At 35.5% G+C, this 7,254-nt stretch overlaps 1 long non-coding RNA gene across 1 annotated transcript; it reads left to right on the top strand.

The window, feature by feature from the left end:
- Nucleotides 1-997: 997 nt before the first annotated feature.
- LOC110007551 (uncharacterized) lies at nucleotides 998-2,244 on the top strand. The gene is made up of 2 exons (XR_002281497.2): nucleotides 998-1,134; nucleotides 1,626-2,244. It is a non-coding gene; the product is annotated as an uncharacterized LOC110007551 (long non-coding RNA).
- The last annotated feature ends 5,010 nt before the right edge of the window (nucleotides 2,245-7,254 follow it).

Below are 7,254 nucleotides of genomic sequence, written 5' to 3' on the forward strand. Positions count from 1 at the left end.
GATCATCATGAAATAATGTTGGCATGAAAAAAAAAGAAAAACTACCCTAATCATAGTCCACCAAATTAAAAGAGGACTAGTGGTCAAAAAAAAAAAAACGAGGGGTCATTATGGTAATTGACTGCAAGAAGAGAAGAGTGTGATTCCTGATCTTCCATGAATTTGAAAGGCGACGCACGCCAAAAGCAAAAAAAGTGAATGTGGGTTTATTAATGGAAATGTTACCTTTAATACTCTACCCAAATTTAATTTTCAGAAAACGGAACATGTTTCCAAATGGGGGTAAGAGGTTTCAATACGAAGAAACAAACACCATTTCTAGGGTTTATAATGTCCTCCTACACTAGACTGCCCACGTAGATGCACTCGAACTCTTAAGAAATTGCACATGCCTCAAAAATATCAGAGAGAGAGAGAGATGAAAATTCTTTGCGGCCTTTTATACTCAATCACCACATTTACATTTTGCAAGTATTATGAACAATGGGTTTACAGTTGAGGAAAAACTCTTTAATTACGCCACTCTGATAAACCTAAATTCTTTTTGCCCATTTCTCTAAAGAGGATCACCATTGAGAGAGAGAGAGAATTCATCTTTCTTCCATTAGTCTCAATGAGTAATGGTATCGACTTTTACTGAAATAATGAGAGAGAGAGACCACTTTTTAATAGAAATATCCAGAGGAGATTTACTATGTAAGGTAAACACTCTTCATTGACGCAACCCCAAAACCACCACTCCGATTTAAGTTCAGACGTTCAAACCCACCTGGTAAAACCCCAGGTCCCGATCGATGTTTCACTAAAAAGAAGCTCATCTCCACTTTTAACCATCAGACTACCTTCAATAATTTCGCCAACTCTTTCCCATTTTTTCATTAGGATTCAAAGTTTTTCATGTTTAAAGAAGAGCCAGGAACCAGTGCACCAGATCCCTTTTTTGGTGCCTTACCTCTGCACTCTGATTCCCATATATCATCACATCAATTACGTAAGGAAAAACAAATCTCTTTGTTTGTGTAATATGAATTTGCCTTTGGCTATTTAAGGCGTCCCTGCCAGTCTCGCTCCACAACTAAAGCTCTCTCTCTCTACACATGCACATTCAACATCCCTTCTCTCTCTCATCAACATGTGAACACCCCCCAAAATCCCAATTCTCTTTTTCGCTTTTTTTTCCTTTTTTTTGTTATTGTTTTTTGTTTTTGTTGGAATGGTCACCCCAAGCTAATTCTGTTTTTCGTTTTTTTTACTTTTTATTTTTTATTTTTTGTTTTTGTTGGAATGGTCACCCCAATTCTCTCACTTTTGATTAATGTGGGGAATTGGAGATTTGAAGACCCAAATAAATTTTGTTCAAGATAGTGCAACTTATTCATGGGTAGCCTCTCGTAGTGTTTGCACATCGTCTGAAGATTCAGAAAGCTTGATGAATGGGGAGAGAGAAGGCCATGGCTTATTTCCTGATGTGTTGATGCTTCGATTTACTGCTTATGAATAGGCCGCACTCTCTTGATCAAAATACTTTTGGATCTCTTAAATCTCTTAATTGCACCAATTACTTGTATTAATTTGCTTAAATTTCAAAATTCAGCCATTTAAGTTTGTTTTTTTTGTCTTTGCAGGCTCTTGTCCCCAAGTAGCCGGGATAAAGCTCCGATGATGATAATGTTATATTTGCAGATAACATCAAGAAAATAGAGCTCGAATTAAGCTGTTCTTTAATGGGATGGAATCAAAGGGAAGCCATCATATTTTCCTTTGCCATAGATCAGCTTAATTATATTTTGGAAGATATCACTGGGTGCGGTTAGCCCCATCTTTAGGATAAAAGTAAACCCCTACTTCAAAACCTTGGCTTTGATTTTGAAATTGAAGTTTAAAAAATGGTGCACATCTCTGAATTCCTCAGAATGGATAGTCAAGATTGACTTGAAATCACTCCTTTTTTTCTGCAAATCCATAGTCAGCGAGACTGAGATAATGAATTTAATTATTGTCCCTTATGAGGACGACATTTCCGACAAGGAGGATTTAATTTGAGATTACACTCTAATTTTCTAGTTGGTTTTAAACACGAATGATCAGTGCAAATATTGGAGATGGATGTTCCTTACCCCCCTTCTCTAGGCTTTTCATAGAATTGTCTCCGTTGTTCACATTGAGCTTTAGCTAGTTATTTGTGTAGGTTTATTTTACTGAAATTAATGTAATTGCAAATAATGCAGCTCCCATTTTAATCTATCTCACTCTCTCTATCTCTCGTTATGAATTGACCTTGTTATGGCAAATTAAATTTCTGTTTCTCCGTTCAGTAACTTGATTTTTATTTCATTGTGTGATTTCGTACTCCGAATAAATTTAATACAGTTAAGTATGAAGCGACTTTTGCTTTTATCCTTCAGGCACAATGCGCCTGACCATGAATAAAGATATAAAGGAGTATATTCTTGTCCATCAGAAATAGGGTGCGGTTTGTATAGAGCCTACCTTTAAATAGTCTTGAAAAATGTGGTTTTAATATTGGAAATCTGTGATAAAATATATTTTCATCTTTTTTTTATAAGTCTAAAGCTTCAAAAATAGTATATATCAACATATCTATAAAAAGTTGAAAATCTTGAAAATTGACAGTCCAAAAATGCATTACAAAATACATTATTTTCAAAACTTGAAATCAATTTTTTTTTCATGTCCATGCATCTTGACGTCAAAATGATCTATTTGAGGATATTTGGGCATCAAAACAACCTCTTTTGGTGAAATTTTTGAGTTAGGCTCTAATTTGATTGTTTAGAGCCTCGGCTCTATATAAACTTTTTCTGTTCGAAATATATCAACTTCTTCATGCCCTTTCTTTTAGCAAAAATCACTTACATGTGGTCTCTATTATAATAAGATAAATTTCAAAATAAAATTAACATAACATTAAAACCAAGATCTTAGCAACCTGATGTCATTGAAACAACTATGCACTATGCTTGAGAATAAACGATAAGATTGTAAGAAACAAAAGGAAGAGTGCCGGATACCTCAACCGGGCTTATTACACCTCACACCGAGTCACCACCATCCGATGGCGCTGGATCAACGGTCTAGCAATCTCGAACCGGGAAAACAAATTTCGGCGAAGCCACACCAATAGAACATGAACCCCTTTGATCACAAACTCAAACCCAGGTGAATTCTCTTAGGGACCTAATTTGAGAGAGAAGGATTCTCTTTTTGCTAAACCCTAAAACCCTTAGCCATAAATCCGTATTTGAGAGATAGGAGAGAAGAACTCCATAATTTAAAACCTTAGGTTCTTTCACAATGTGGGAAAGAGAGATAAACATTCTTAAGAGAGAGAGACAGAAAGATAAGGTGTAGAGATTTTTTGGTAGAGACAATCTCTTTTTATAGTCTTTGACTAAGATTAGGGTTTCTTAGGGTTTTCTTTGGCTTGCCACTTCTTGTGAGACTGAACATAGATTGTCGATCAAAGGTGACTTGTAGGTTGAGAGATTTGGGCCATCAATTCCATAGATGGGCCTTCAACATTATGTAAAGTGCCGGAACCATTATCCCCTTTTCCTAAACCATTTTCTCATCATTAGAAATTAAATAAAATAAATCTAATCAAAATATTGTGCATACTATAAAATAGCACAAGTCTACTCAATTTTTCCACAAAATATTTCAAAGATATATCAAGTCAGTATTTAGTCAATATCTTCCAACCATATGGCTGCATGCCATATCATAAAAAAATAGGAAAGAGAATAAGAGTGGGGCGTGCCACCCAAGGCAGGCACTCATGGGCCCCACCTTCTAAAAAAATGGCAGGCCCATATGCACAATGGGCCCCCATTATATTTTTATATATTTAAAATTAATAAAAGGATTTTAGAATATTATTTGAATATTTAAATAATGGTAAAATCAATATCTTTAATTTTATAAATCGAAAAATTATAAATAAAATATTCAGGAGTTCATTAAAATTCAAATAATATTCTTAAAATAATTTTCATCATAAAACAAACACAATTAAATTAATTTGATGGGAAAATGATTCATATGGTTTAGGAATCAATAATCACGGGGCACAGATTGTGGACTACAGACCACACTTGCTTTATCAGACCAACCAGTGTTTCCCATGACCCACAGTCCAAGCAGGGGCTCATTAACGGGTCACCAAAGTCCGATCGATGAGCCAAGGGATCGCAATCTCAATCTGTGGATTTTAGGTCCTCTCCTAGAGACGAGTCAATGTCACCTAGACCTGATGCGACCATAGCTCCTATGGTTCATAGAGGTATCTCTCGCACATGCATACTCTTCACCCTAAAAGGTAGATTTCTAGCTTTCCCGAACAATCTATCAATTTGCATGCCGTGTAATAATACATGGATGAGATTTTGGCCCTTGTTTCTATAGGCCATCATCACACACAAGGGTCACACAATCCCTCGGCTCACTCATCCGGGCATGTTCTCCGACCTCATCAAGGGCTAACCCATAAACCCTCATTGGTTTGTTCTTCATGCCCATGTAACATAGGTTTTTTCCAACCGACTGACCTAAATCGTTAAGCACAGATCAGTATCAGCAAACCATCGTTTGCTTAGTATGGCCCATGAGGGATCACACTCCCACTGAGTTCATGTTCCATTATATCATTTCATTTTACATGCACTCACAAGGCCTTTGAAGGCCACATGAACCCAACATCTCCCACTTGGCCTTTGAAGGTCTTACATTCTCACTTTCTCTCATTCTCATCTCTCTCTCCTAATTACAAACTCTCTCAAGTATTTAAATTTATTCTCTCAATACATTAATCATGGTTTTCTCCATCAATCCTTTCGCAAAAGGATTTATAGAAGTAACACATTTTTCTCTTTGTTGCTCGGATCTCATCCCAAAAATGGTTGTAGCTCATCTTTCACATCACATCGCGAATCGTGGGCCTGTTGTCGCAAAAGACCATCACGTACCCTCATCACATGGGGTCGTATGTTCACGGGCTCAAAAGAGTTTTTCAAATAAGCAGCTCCTTTTTGTAGTCATACAACCAGCACCAAACATTTGGGTTCTATGGGTGAACAACATTATAGTCTGTTGTTCCATTTGGCATGTCAAATACTAGCAGGTGCTCCCACTAGAATATTTAATTTATTTGGATCTAGATATTTCTCAGTCTCACCTCATTCCTCAGGTGATAAAAACATTGGTTTATATGCTTGGAGTTCCTATGGAATTGTGGCTCCTTCGACACGCATATCGTCATCGTGCTATCGCAGAAAATTCTTACTGTCTCACAATGCATGAGGTGAAAGTCAAGTCAATTAAGAAATTTCTTAATCCATACGGCATCCTCGATCACCAAACAGCACGCCACGTACTCTGCCTTCATGGTGGACAATTTTGTCACACCCTATTTCTTTGATTTCCAAGAAACTGCACCCCCTCCAAGCATGAACACATATCCAAATATGTGAGATATGTGAGATATGTGAGATATTTGGATATGTGAGACAGCTTGCACCTGTATATCTGAATATCCAAGCAGCTAACAAAACGTGAGACAGTAGCAGCTCCCACTCCATTATTGCACATACAACATATACATTCTAAACATTCTTATGCATATATCATAAGGTAGCATATCAAGTCTCATGCAATATATAATTCAATACCCGTTGGTTTCACAATATGCAAAAACCTTTATGAACCACAAAGGTTCAACCACACTAGACATCTTGGTAGTAAATTCATACAAACCAAATTATTTAATCAACACAATATGTGTCAGAGAAGCCCAGCATGATGGCATTTCTACAACATTCCCTATTGTTCAAAGTCTTAGGTAATCGAGGATACTAAATAATTAGAAACATGGGTCAAGACATATAGGTATTTAAAAAAATAGTGCATGATAGTTTTTCTCCCACTAATATAAATACCTTCAAGACATAATGTTTTTCTTTTTAATAAAAAAAATTGACTTTATATATATATATGCATTCACAAGCAATAGTTATATAATAGTATGACAGTTTAAAATGAATTTCATAAAAACTTAATAGACGTTGCAAGACTATGTGGTTTTCTTAAAACCATATTCATAGACTTAGGCTTTTCTCAAATCATCCATTTTAATTATAAAATACATGCTTAGACTTTATAAATCATTTTACCGCATTCACCTTTAATTTCCTACCAAGTCAAATTCATAGCCATAAAAACAAATCATATATACCATCTTATAATTTTATCCAAAATAAAGCACGACTAAATAATGTCTATTAAAACCTTGACAAAATACTTCATTTTTGGAAATTATGGATAATTTATCAAGAGATCATCATCACATGCAATACATCATATTATAGACATTATTGAGAGGATGGTCACTAAGACCAAGTTCCATCAGAACACTCCCTTTGTGCTTACATATTTGAATGAGCCACACCCATCTCTCATGTTTCATCCTTAGGGTTCAAAGCCATTGATCAAATCACATCTCCATGTGTATCACTACCTTAAGTAGTTTATACTCAATCACAAGGAGGCACAAAAACACAAGGTATTCAAAACCGACACTTTCAAATTTGTTAGCACTTATCACTTAATGTTCATACACTCCATACATATTCATAAAAAAATTAGCGAAAATATAACCAAAGCATATTAAACAAAGTTATTGAATCCTCTTTCCCTATATGACCTTTCCATATAATGTGGGATACATTCCACACCTCAAAACCATATAGTGTGGTACCTAGGTTTTCTTGATTCATCGTTTTTACTTGTTTGGCAAGCTTTTGTGATCTTGGAAGTACACGCAACTGATGGAGAATATATTGGTCATTGGTTTCACATGTTACGAAGCGTCCATCTCTTCGGCACTTGGATTCTCTTGTCTTACACTGTGAAGAAAATATCTTCTTCATCTCATTATTTCAAATATCACAATTTTCGATTCTCCCACTGATCTTTAACGTTTCTATGCTACCACCAAGTCTTTCTATATATCCCTTCATTCGAAAAAACCAAGACACTTTTATAGGTATTATATTTCTTCTTCTTTCTGTTATTTTCAGATTGAATATTCTTCACATAGAGTCTCTTGTCTAGCTAACTCTGCATTACATCACTCTAAAGTTGTATTATAATAAACCATACTCATGGCACACTATAAAGCCTTTTAAAATGAGTCTTAAAGGTCACCATAATTGACAATTCAAGGATGTGCATTAACAT

The sequence above is a fragment of the Amborella trichopoda genome, chromosome 3 (assembly GCF_054954075.1).
Source record: "Amborella trichopoda isolate Santa Cruz 75 chromosome 3, AtrichopodaSantaCruz75HAP2 v2.0, whole genome shotgun sequence".
Lineage (NCBI taxonomy): Eukaryota > Viridiplantae > Streptophyta > Magnoliopsida > Amborellales > Amborellaceae > Amborella > Amborella trichopoda.